This window comes from Narcine bancroftii, chromosome 12 (assembly GCF_036971445.1).
Source record: "Narcine bancroftii isolate sNarBan1 chromosome 12, sNarBan1.hap1, whole genome shotgun sequence".
Lineage (NCBI taxonomy): Eukaryota > Metazoa > Chordata > Chondrichthyes > Torpediniformes > Narcinidae > Narcine > Narcine bancroftii.
Window position 1 is genome coordinate 90,402,848 of NC_091480.1, and position 13,182 is coordinate 90,416,029.

General features: G+C 44.2%; 1 long non-coding RNA gene across 2 annotated transcripts in view; it reads left to right on the plus strand.

Annotated features, from left to right (window-relative positions):
- The window catches only part of LOC138746493 (uncharacterized), a 30,339-nt gene extending 22,676 nt beyond the window's left edge, over positions 1-7,663 (plus strand). The window contains exons 2-4 of one of the 2 annotated variants that reach the window (XR_011346991.1): positions 1,097-1,225; positions 2,436-3,238; positions 6,090-7,649. This is a non-coding gene — a long non-coding RNA (uncharacterized lncRNA). Of the gene's footprint in view, positions 1-1,096; positions 3,239-6,089 lie in introns of both variants that reach the window. The other variant, XR_011346990.1, reaches the window with a different exon arrangement.
- The last annotated feature ends 5,519 nt before the right edge of the window (positions 7,664-13,182 follow it).

A 13,182-nucleotide genomic window follows, 5' to 3' on the forward strand; every position in this document is an offset into this window, starting at 1 on the left:
GGTCCCACTGAGGCAGTAGAGTGCAACATATTAGTCAGTCTTTCAGATCAGGGGATCTAAAACTAGAAGCCACAGATTTTAGGTGAAAAGGATTTAAGTGGCACATTATTCACAAGGAGCTGATGTAACGGCTGCACTGCTGCAGACCCTCAGAGAGCAGGAAGCAAAGTCAGAGTGCTTCACTGCAGGGTCCAACCACCCAGTCCAACTGCCATCAGCTCCGTAAAGGTTTTAAATGGGTTGTTAAGTGGTTTACTTTAAAATCCTGCAACTGCGTGGTCTGGGCTCAAGATGGAGGCCTTATGTTCAGTAACGGCCATGAAGGGTTGGATACTCCAGGGAAGCAGAAGACTGGTGCGGGTCACCAGAAAATGGGGCAACCATTTGAGAAGGAGAAGCAGAGGGGACGACCCAGGACAATGGACCAGCGAGGGTCTCTGAGGCTGAAGAACCCACAGATTGTTGGTGACTCAAGGCAAATATCTCACACAGGCTGAGGTCTGCTGGCGACTGTGGTCAAGGACTCACAACAGGCCGCAGAATGCAGGGGACTGGCTCGAGACTGGCTGAAGGAGAGCTATGTATCAGATGTGAGAGGGTACCGAGGGCTTCCTGACCATGTCAGAGGTTTGGATCTGGAGCTCGGGCTACTGATGGTTTGGGTTAAAGTCTGTGTGGCTGGAGAATCTGCATGAGCACTGGAGGTGAAATCCATGGACACTAATGACTCTGGGGAGACTCTTTTTTGCTTTTCTTTCTTTGACTGTAAGGGGTGCCGGGCAATTTCTGCTGATGGCTAATTATGGTCTGCAAATGGCAGACTAAAGGAAATTTTATGTAATGTTACATTTTCTGTTTTATTACATGACAATAAATGAATCTTGAACAGGTGGAAAGAACAGCTAGAAGAAGTGGACAATTAAAACATTTAAAAAGTTTCAAATGTTTAATAAGAAAAGTTTTGAAGCATGAGGCAAAAGATTGCAAATTAGACGATCTTGGTCAGCATTGACAATTTCATCTGAAGGGCCTGTTTAAGTGTTGAAAACCTATGACAACTGGACACTTTAACAAGTTGAATTTTTGTTTACTGTAGTAACACATTCCAAGGAAGGACATGAAGATGAGGTTCTGCAAACAAAATTTGAAACCAAGCTACAAATGGAGATCTCAGTGAAAAGCATCAAGCTTTCAAGACTATTTTAAAGGAGAAAGTGGTGATGCGGTAAAGAGGATTAGGGAGGAAATTCAACATTAGGTCATGGGCAGCTGAAAGCTGATGGTGGTGCAATGGTTAAAACTAGGGAATCTGGAACTGGAGGAAAACAAACTGGACAGTTGTCAGGCTGCCAGAGGATCACAGAAATAGGAAAGGTCCTTCTGTGATTATGTTAACTGTGGCAATATTTTGGATAGTCTCATGGGAGGATACCAGGTCTGGGCTAGGCCAGGAGAACACGAGTTGTGTCTGGAAATAACAAGGTATGGATAAGGATATCAGCATTGGATAAGTGAAGGGTGGGGCACAGATTGGTGATGTTAAGGAGGTTTAAGTAACATGGAAAACCATAGAACTCTACAGCACAGAAAACAAGCCATTTATTCCGACCACTATTTTGTTAGTCCCACTGACCCGCTCCCATTCCATAACCCTCCAGACCTCTCCCATCCATGTATCTATGACCACATCAGATGGCAGCTCATTCCAGACTCCAAGTGAAGAACTTTCCCCTAATGTTCCCCTTTCAGCTTAAAACTATGAACTCTCACATTTATTACCCCCAATCTAAATGGAAAAAGCCTACTCGCATCCATTCTGTCTATACCTCTCAATCTTGTAAACCTCTATCAAATCTCCCCTCTTCTTCTTGGCTCCAAGGAATAAAGCCCTAACCTGTTCAATCTTTCCCTGTAACTCAACTCTTGAAGACTCGACAACATCCTAATAAATCTCTGCATCTTATTGATCTCCTTCCTGTAGTTAGGCGACCAGAACTGCACACAATATTCCAAATTTGGCCTCACCAATGTCTTAAACAACTTCATCATAACATCCCAACTCCTATACTCAATACTTTGATTTATAAGGGCTAAGATGCCAAAAGATTTCTTTACAACCCTGTCCACCTGTGATGCCATCTTCAAGGAACAATGCATCCATTCCCAGATCTCTTCACTCTTCCTCACTCATGGACCATTTACTGTGTGTAAGAGAGTTTGTGAGGAAGAAATACCATCACCATTATAGATGTAACCAGATATTTAAACAGGTACCGATACTTAATATTTTTGTCCGTTAAAAAACATAATTGGGTTAAACAAGGTAACACACAATGCTCCACTTACTCTGTTGGAGTAGAAAAAACATTTGTCTGGAGGTAATCTCTTGGAATCCAGAATTTTAAAAACATTTGTTGTGTTGTTTCCCATCTCAGCTGGCAGCTGGATACAAGAAGGAAAGTATTAGAAAGAGTTGCTTCAAATATTTGAAGTCATTTCCAATTTTCCCCCACTTTTCTGACTGAGGAAGAGACAAAGCCAGTTGACTGGTGAGTCTGAACTCAAAGGTATAGAGCTCATTTTTTCCCCCACTGGTTTAAAGATGAACAGGTGTGGAAGGTAACTAAAAGCAGAGTGTGGAGCTGGGCAGAGCAGGACCAAGGTTCTTGAGCTCCTGGAGAAGACACTGCTCCAGCCCCATTAGCTGTGGGATCTAATTAACCACTCATGAATGACCAACCCTTTCCTCTTCTGTTCACAAGATATAGGAGCAGAAAAAGGGCCATTGAGTCTGCTCTGTCATTCTAATCATGATCCATCTTCCCCCTCACCGTCGATACCCTGACTAATCAAATATCTGTCAATCTCTGTTTTAAAAACACCTAATGACCTCACTTCCACAGCCACCTGACCCATTGAATAAAGAAATTTTTTTTGCACCTGTTCTAAATTGACACCTTTTTATCTTGAAGTTGTGCCCTCTTGTCCAAGAATCATTCTTTTCACATTGCGTATATAAATGATTTAAATAAATATTCATGTTATTTTTGATTCCAATCTGTCCCACCCCTCCAATGGAGAATTTCACTATCCCCATGCAACCCTGATCCAGGCCCCTGGAAACGCATTGGCTACTGGTGTCTCTTGATATTCGGAGTATAACACGAAGGCCTGCAGACGCAGTAAAAGCACACAGAAATCTTGGAGGAGCTCAGCTGGTCCCTCAGCGTCATAGGAGGTAAAGATATATTACCGATGTTTCGGGCCTGAGCCATTCTTCAAGCTATAACCAAAAACAGGAAGGCATCTGGATAAAAGCTGGGGAAAGAATGTATAGACCCTTGCTGATATTTTTATTCTTTCTTCTCAAAATACCCTTCTCTCCACACCACCATCCCATGCATTAAAAACATGACAATTCCACATTATCTGGTCAATGCTCTTCAAATTCATCCACTGCTCCTCTTCAATGCCCAGTCCCAACACCTACCGGTACCCCACCCCAGCAAGGCATATTGCTCCATTACAGCTTTCAAATTCTCAACCTGTACCTCATCTGCTCTATTCTACTACTCCGTCACTCTGATCCTTTACTGCTCCCTCAACCCCAAAACAGTTCCTCTGAGACCCTACTTTCCACCTTCCATGCTTCACCTTTTCTGGCTGATATGTCCTCGGCCTTTCTCAAATCCTTGGCCTCACTCAATCCCAGCCTCACTCTAAGCCCACCTCTGAAACCCAGCTCAAATGCTGCAGAACTCTCTGCTGCATTGCCACACCAGCTCAAGCAGTGTGTTATGGTTGCTGCAGAGCTTTGGATTCGAGGTTTAGCCACAGGACCATTAAAGCAGTAGGGAGGATCACTGGGGTCTCTCTAGGCACTTTCAGGTGGCCAATTGTCCCGCATGTAAAGCCGCAAGTTTAGGCAATATGCGGCTGTTTTGAGGCCACCTGAATGTGCAGGAGGTGCTCTTGAGGCGAGTTACATAACCCTCCTCCGAGAGGGATAATCAGCTCAGTGGCTCCCCCAGCCACCTGAATGCAGCTGGCTGAAAGCGGATGTTAAAGGGTCAGGCTGCTGATCAAAGCTGACACTGGGCAGGAGCCGGAGAGGGCTCAGAGCTGCATCCTGTGCAGCTGTGTCCTTCAGGTGGCCAGCGTTGCGCTTTAAATGCTGCCACCTGAACGGCAATTTAAAGGGCCGCTTCTGCTTCTTCAGGCACATTCTTAGCGTAGAATGCAACTGAAAAAGTCCCCCCTCCCCTCCCCTCCCCCCCTCCCCACCTCCTCCCCTCCCCTCCCCTCCCCTCCCCTCCCCTCCCCTCCCCTCCCCTCCCCTCCCCTCCCCTCCCCTCCCCTCCCCTCCCCTCCCCTCCCCTCCCCACCTCCTCCCCTCCCCACCTCCTCCCCTCCCCCTCCCCTCCCCACCTCCTCCCCTCCCCACCTCCTCCCCTCCCCCCCTCCCCCCCCTCCCCTCCCCTCCCCCCCTCCTCCCCTCCCCCCCTCCCCCCCCTCCCTCCCCTCCCTCCCCCCCTCCCTCCCCCTGCCCCTCCCCCCCTCCCCCCCTCCCCTCCCTCCCTCCCCCCCTCCCTCCCCCCCTCCCCCCTCCCTCCCCCCTCCCTCCCCCCTCCCTCCCCCCTCCCTCCCCCCTCCCTCCCCCCTCCCTCCCCCCTCCCTCCCCCCTCCCTCCCCCCTCTCTCCCCCCTCCCTCCCCCCTCCCTCCCCCCTCCCTCTCCCTCCCCTCTCCCTCCCCCCTCCCTCCCCCTCCCTCCCCCCTCCCTCCCCCTCCCTCCCCCCTCCCTCCCCCCTCCCTCCTCCCCCCTCCCTCCTCCCCCCTCCCTCCTCCCCCCTCCCTCCCCCCCTCCCTCCCCCCCTCCCTCCCCCTCCCTCCCCCTCCCTCCCCCTCCCCCTCCCTCCCCCTCCCTCCCCCTCCCTCCCTTCCAGTTACATGATCTACCAGGATCATAGTCTGAAGAGGGCGCACAAAATCACGGAGGACCCCTTTCACCCCACACACAGAATCTTCCATCTACTCCCATAGGAAAAGAGATACGGAAATATCAGAGCCAGAACCGCCAGGCTATAAAACAGCTTCTTCCCAAGGGCAGCGAGACTGCTGAACTGCCCTCCGAGAATATACCATTTATTGAACAATATTTATTTATATATCTACTTGCATGTAAATATGTGTGCTATGCCGATATATGTCTTTGCATGTTTTTTTTTAATACACACACTGAATACCATGTCAATGAGGATCCATATTCGGCAAGAGGAGCACATCCCTGCCCTGGCTGCTATTCCCACTATTAAAATAGCAAAAGATACCTAGTTAGTTCCACCACCTTCCTTACAAATTTAGGACATATTTCAGAAATGGTTTAAAGAACCAAAGTTAAAAGAAAAAAGCAGCCACTGAAAATCTGTGGAATTGAAGATTTAAATGAACTAATAGATTGTTATAGTAAGGCACAGAACACAGAAGTGAAATTTAACCCATTAATGCTCACTGCCTTGTATATGTAAATTATAAGGATATTTTTGAACCAATCCCAGCTGAATGATTTTGTTCTGTGGTTCTCAACCTTTTTCTTTCCACTCACATACCACTAAATAATCCGTATGCCATCGGTGCTCTGTGATTAGTAAGGGATTGCTTAAGGTGGAAAGAAAAAGTTTGAAAACCACTGTTTTAATTGTACCTAATTGACTCGTTATGTGCACGGTTTCATAACTCCAAAGGAAATGGGCCAATGACAACTTTTCTTAAGCAAAATAGTTCAATAACAATTAGGTCTAGAACCTTCCCTTCCCACCCACATCCCACCTGAAGCAATCCCTTACTAATCACAGAGCCCCGATGGCATAGGGATTCCTTAAAGTTGTATGTGAGTGGAAAGAAAAAGGCAGAGAACCACTGATTGGTTCAGCTATTATTATTTAGGTTATGAACTGGCCATAATATCGTATCTAGATCTGTACAGCTCATGATCCAAGATAGACTGGCTGCATATAGAAAAGAAAGACAGATTGTAATTTCTACACATTTTCCTCACTGACCTTAATGGACATTTCAATTTCATTTTCAGTGAGGAAGGAAAAGGCTTCATGAAATTTAAACTGATGCATATGAATTTAATCTCATTATCTGCTTTAATATCGCAACCATCATCCATCGCTAACAACTCTCAAAACCTCAGATTTGTTTCCAAATTAGATGAACATTAATGACAGTACCATTTTCCTGTCCCAGAGGGAAGTAAACCTTGTATCTGGTACTCAGGAATTAATGATATGGCCTGGAATTATTGGAATAAATGAGATTATTCAGCATCTATTTTTGTTACTTCAGACAAGACTATTCGCAGATTAATTTTGGTTTGACCCATTCTGCAATTCATTAAACATTTGTTTCCAAAGAAAATGTTAATACCAAGCAATATCATCTTCTTTTGTATTCCGCCTCATCTCCAGTTAATGCCACAGAAACATTTGTGAATGCTTTTCGTGAAAGGATCGTAATTAATTTATGACTTTTAGTAACCGTTGCAACTGCAGCAAAACCCCCTTTGAAATGTTTATCCCAGCTAGCGTTTAACTCCAATCATTCCCTTACTTCAAATCCTCAGGTTATTTTAAGGATTTAGAACAGTCATAGATTCACAGAACCAAGCCCTTCAGCCCAATTTGTCTCTGCTGACCAATCTTCCTTTCTGAGCTTGTTCCATCTACATGCTATTGGTTCATTGTCCTTCTAAACTAGTCATTCCTAAAGTCGGCAGTACTGCGTGACCCGCTGAGTTTCTCCAGCACGTTTGCTTATTGCACTCAACCCCAGCATCTGCAGACTTCCCTACTTAACTGGGCAACATGGATTGAAGGGCCTGTGTGGTAAACCACTGTTATACTGTGATTGGCTACTGCCAGCTGGACACACCTTCCAAGACTGATCCTACCCATAACCCCTTTCCATGCTCCCCATTCTCCCTGTCACGATCAGTCAATGAGGTTGGTCATTGCTCCAGTGTATAGTCAATAAAAGCCTATCAGTTTCACGAGCTCTATCATTTGTGGTAATTGATGGTGCATCAACCTGTTTTTAATGTTGCCCTGGAACCCCCTAACTCTGCATTCTAGTTCATTGTGGAAGGAATTGTTCTGATAATCAAACCAACTGATCTGGTTAAAGATGAGTTTGGTAGGTGGCATTTATAATAAAATTAAAGCTCATGAATTCAGTCAGTATTTTCAAAAGGCCAACAGAGCCCTAAAGTAATGGTTCTGCTTGAAACTAAGTGCCAGATAAGGTTGATAAAGTAATGTTTATATTTTATTCATTGAATGTATTGATCATGATAGAATAGTTGTCTGGCAGACAAGTACACTATTAGTGCCATTTCTTTCTATGAGAAATATTGCAAGCTGTATATTTGTCTCCAGTGTATTGAAATCCATTAGCTTAATCGTGACAATTGTTTCTGCTTCAATACTATCACTGCAATGACCAACTTTAATTTGAGAAGCTATGATGGAAATAAAATATCTGCAATACACTTGCTTCAGTCTGCAGGGTCATTGAAATTTATTACACCGTTCATCCCATTTTTCAAGCTGCTTTTAAAGCCCTGTCCTTGGTATTTTTCTCCCTATTCTTGACCATTCCTAATGGCCTCTCTCCTCTTGGTTGGCACCTGTTCTAAGCTTCTACACTTCTACTGATGTGTCATGGAAGGTGTGCTGACCGCCAGCATCATGGCCCGGTATGAGGGAACCAATATCTCTGGGCGAAAAGCCCTGCAAAATGTAATGGCCACAGCCCAGTACATCGGACAAAACTGTTCCCACCATCAAGAACATCTACATAGAATGTTGCCGTCAGAGAGCAGCATCAATTATCAAGAATCCACACCATCAGGAAGGAGGTATAGGTGCCACAGGACCTGCAGGTTCAGGAATCATTGCTACCCTTCCACCATCAAACTTCTAAATTACAGATTCATTTAAAGACTCGTACTTTGTTCTTTATTTATTACTGAATATTTATATTTCAGTATTTGCCCTTAAGTTTGTTTACATTTCTTTCTTAGAAATGTTGCTTGGCCCACAGGAAAAGGTATCTCAGTTTTGTATATCGTCTCATGTACGTACATTGAACTTTGAAGACCTTGATTCCAATCAAGAGAAGGTCATGGAGGAGGAGAGTACAGAGTGGAGGTATTGCCAAAAACGGTTGTGGGGGGGGTGGGATTAGGAAGAGAAATGGCCATGAAAGAGATGGTATGCAGAAGTGGTATATTGCAGAGACAGGTCCAGTAAACCTTGCAAGAGAATGCAGCAAATTTAGCCAGTAATGGGAATGTGGCATTTTGCTCATACCTTGAAGGGTTCAAGCCCGAAACATTGGTTATGTATCTTTATCTTTGCTTTACAAAATGCACTGTTTGACATGGAGTTTCCCAGCTTTGTGTTTTTACATCAATCACTGTCTGCAGACTTAAATGTTTTACTTAGTTCTAGAATATAGCTTTTAGATATTGAGGAATATTTCATGCATTTTATATCCATTTCTTTATTAGCTTCTATTCAAAATTTATCTGGTTACTATGAACTCTGCATTACTGGCATTATATAAGAAAAAGAATGGGCTATTTGACCCTCGAGCATGCTCTGCAGTTCAATAAAATTGTAGCCATCTCATTATGACAATATTATTTCAATTCTAGGTGAACAACAAGTGAATGAAAAAGGTTAATGGGATACTTTATCAATACTGACATAATTAGGTTCCAGAAGCTGACCAAAGGAGAGAGGCGAGGAGAATCTGCAGGCTTGGGTTCACTATTTAAAGAAGTTAACTCATTCAAAAATTCTTTCTATCTTTCTCTTATTGTTAAAAGAATTCAAGCCCTATTTGGCTTTGCTGAAGATATTAGCAACCTTTGCCTCAGGAGTCAAGGCTAACTGTTTTCATTGGTAGGAGAGTCCCAATCAAAGGAATACTTTTTTTAACTAAAGTGCTGGTCATTTAAAACAAGAGATTTGCTACATTTTCTTCTCGCAGAGGGTTGTGAATTGCTTGCCTCAGAAGCAGGGGCCAGATCATGCCCATTTAAGGAGGGGAAGAGAAGGATACATTTTTGAAAGGTCAGGTAATTGAGGTGGAGCTATCATACAAGGAGTTGAATGCAGCAGGGATCATCATATTGAATGGTGGGGCAGGCCTAAAAGGGCCTGATGGTCTACCTCACCTCCTTTTCTCTTGTGTCCTTGTAGCAGCACAAAGATACCTTATGCAAGGTCAAATGAAGATAAAAGGAAACAAGTTTGTCAGATTTTTCTCTGCTCTTGAATCAGAAATTGGAGAAGTTTTAATTAGAATTTAAAATAGATCGATTCAGTAGACCAAAGTGAAAGAAACATGCTCTGGATCCTCAGTTCGCAATAAGGGGATGATCTGCATTTTCACTTGTGGGTTGCAAAATGATTTCAGGATGAAGGAACAGACCAGCGTGCCCATTGACTTATCCCCAGGAAAAGTTACTTCTTCAGTAGTGCCCGAGGCTACTGAGGTTTAAAAAAAGCAGTGCAAACACTCAGAAATGCTGGAGAAACTCAGCCAATCTCACAGCATCCATAGGAGATAGATATATGACCAATGTTTTGGGCATGAGCCCTTCCTCATAGAATAAGCAAAGAACAGGAAGATGTCAGAATAAAGACGTTGGAGGAATCCAGACCAACAAAAGGTGCTAATTGGATATGATAAGAGAAGAGACGAGAATTGAAGCAGCCTTGGACTCTACAGCAACTATAAAAATGTTCACATCCCTAACCAGCTTACCCAACATCTCTCTGCATCTGTGTGCACTTGCCTCAGTTTATTTCATCTCTTCAGGTTTTGACCATTACCAAACAAGATTTCAGGTAGATAAAACACAGGCTGCTAAAGGTAGAAGTGGTCACTGCTGTCACCAACAATCTGGCCCACTGGTTAGGGTCCACTAAAATCTACAAGTTCCGTTTCAGAAATTTTTTTTGGATTAAAGGCAGGCACCTTAATCACTTACAAATTGGGAAAGCTGAGTTTAGCTCATGATTTTTATTTTCATAAAAATTTGGAGATACAGCACAGTGACGGCTTCTTCTGGTCCACGAGCCTGTGCCACCCAATTACACCTATTAACCTCCTAAACTGTACGGATTTGGAACACGGGAGGAAAGTGGGGAACGCCTGGAGAAAACCCATGCGGACATGAGGAAAACATACAAACTTCTTAGTGGCGGATTTGAACCTGGGTTGCTGGAACTGTAGTAGCGTTACATGTATCACCACCCTATTGTGCCATCCCTCACTGATCTCACTAAAACTACTGTTAACAAAAGTACTGTATATACTCGGGTAAAAGTTTAGTTTTTAGACCATTTTTAATGTTAAATTTATGGGGTTGACTATTACATGGATACTATCTTTGACCACAGTAAGCAACTGCATTATTCAAGGCATCAGGAGCTCTGATGGGAGGGCGGGCAGCTGGGACTGAGTTGTAAGCCTGCGTTCAAGGTATGAGGAGCTCCAATGGTGGGGCGACCAAGGCCAAAAAGAGGATGGGGGGGTGGTGTTAACTTTTACACACGATATGTGGAAAATACCAGATTTTGGAGCCAAATATTACACAAGTGTATATAACTGTGCAACGATGTGGCAGGTTTGATAAATCTCAACAGCAAAAATGCTAAACAGAGTTTTGGTAGGGAAGGATTTTGTTCACAGAAGGCAAGTGTGGGAATGGTAACTGATGTAGCATACACACACTTTATAGCAGCCATAGAAAATAAATAGTGGACAATTAGTATTTTTGGCTTGGCTTCGCGGACGAAGATTTATGGAGGGGAAATGTCCACGTCAGCTGCAGGCTCATTTGTGGCTAACAAGTCCGATGCAGGACAGGCAGACACGGTTGCAGGGGAAAATTGGTGGGTTGGGGTTGGGTGTTGGGTGTTGGGTTTTTCCTCCTTTGTCTTTTATCAGTGAGGTGGGCTCTGCGGTCTTCTTCCAAGGAAGTTGCTGCCTGCCGAACTGTGATGCACCAAGATGCACGGTTTGAGGCGATATCAGCCCACTGGCGGTGGTCAATGTGGTGTTAGTACAAACATGGGGAAAATAGCATGGGAACAAAATACACACACACACACACACCTACAATGAACTGGTACATAAAATGATCAGGGAAAAATCACTACAATTCACCACCACCTCTTGACTCTGCAAGAACGACTCCATGCTACAAGGGACACTAATTAAACACTCCCAATCCTTTTAACAGTGCACATCTTACCAACAGTTTCTCCAGCACCCTGCTTCCACATGTCTAGGCCTGGAGTGAAACAGGGTGGTCCCAAGCTGGCAAAAAAAAAACAAAGAGCAGATGGCACCTTTATAGTGCAGGAGGTTCCAACCCAGCTTGTTAGCAGGGACCAATGGCTCTGTGCCGGGAGGGTTAATCCAATTACTACAGCCAATAGCCCAAGGCCAATTACAGGCAGGCTGGAGAGGGCAGTCCAAGTAATTTACATGGGACCAACAGCAAGATGTGCACTAATAGATGGGGCAGAACCAAACCTTGATTGGCAACTGGTGTATCCTCTGACTAGTTAGGGGGCAGTGCTGTCACATGACAGCCACAACTCTTCCCAATACTGATGACCACTGGCTGAATATTTTAAGATATACTGTAGATAAAACAATTGAGAATCATGTCTAATGGTAGTGAACCTCAGACAATATTTTGAGGGACATCGAATAAGTACAATTTCCCTCTGATCAGAGGGTCTGTTATGCCTTATAAACCGCAGAGGGCATAAAATATAACACTTTCGTAAACTTTGCTGAACTGGTCAAAGATGATGTGCTCCCAAATAAACACACACATGCCATGAATCTACTAACTTAGGTGATTTTACTGGTAAGCCTGATCATTCCCAATGCACACAAGGGCACAAAAGGATCAGGAATCTGCTTTGCCAGGCCATAATTCAACATGATATTCCAGTCTGCCATTATCACCTGGAAGTTATAGCTAAGCAATTCTTTGACAGACCATGCTCTGTGTGTTCAATAATGTGTAGAGTCATGTGGCACTGATCACAGATATCCAATGATGCTTTGTTATTTACAAACAGCAATTAAGTTAAAGGATATCAGATGGGGGAGGGGATAAAATAGGGAAAATCAATGTTCATGCCTTTAGGTTTAAGGCCTGGCAGGAGGAATATGTTGTGCTGCTCTTCAATTTTACGTTTAGCCTTGTCTTGACACCTGGATGTAGCCAAGAACATACCAGTCACTATTGGAACAGTTCTGAGGATTAAAATTGGTTGGCTACAGGAGCTCCTTTAGACAAAGAAACAGAGCGTAGGTGTTCAGTGAAGCAGACATCCAATCTACGTTTGGTCTCACTGATGTAGAGTAGGCCAAGCTGAGTACAGGCAGTTCCTGACACGGCCATAATTGGGACTGAAGGATCAGTCGTATATCAGAATGGACGCAAGTCAGAATTTTGCCCAAGCTTGTGGCGTATAGAAGTCTTAATGCAAACTTTTTAATCAAATCTTTATTTTTTTGTCATAGATTTTTGTTGTATTTGACAAACTATAATTGGGATATAGTGCATGCAAGAGCCAAAATATGTGTATTTATCTTGTTAGTCAGCATTCTGGGCTGGGCGTGGCTATCTTGATTCCTGTGCGCATGCATGGGTCTTCAGTTGGTACAAATGTGGTGGGTTTGTGTATTGGAATTTTACTCGCACATGCGTGGTGGCTTTGCGTATTGGAATTCCACTCGCGCATGCATGGTGGCTTAGTGTATTGGAGTTTGGTTGGTGCCTACAGGGTGGCTTCATGTATTGGAGTTCGGTTGGCACTGCACCGTGGGTTCGCATATTGGAGTTCAGTTGGCGCATGCATGAGAGTTAAATGCCCTGATGATATCAAATTCACGCCCTTAACTCAATACACGAACCCACCATGCATGTGCCAACCAAACTCCAATTCCAAATCCACCGCGCATGCGCCAACTGAAGACTTACGCATGCGCAAAGGAATCAAGATGGTCATGCCAAGGCTATGGACCCCAGGGTGCCAACTAACAAGGTAAGTATGCACATGTTGGCTCTTACATGC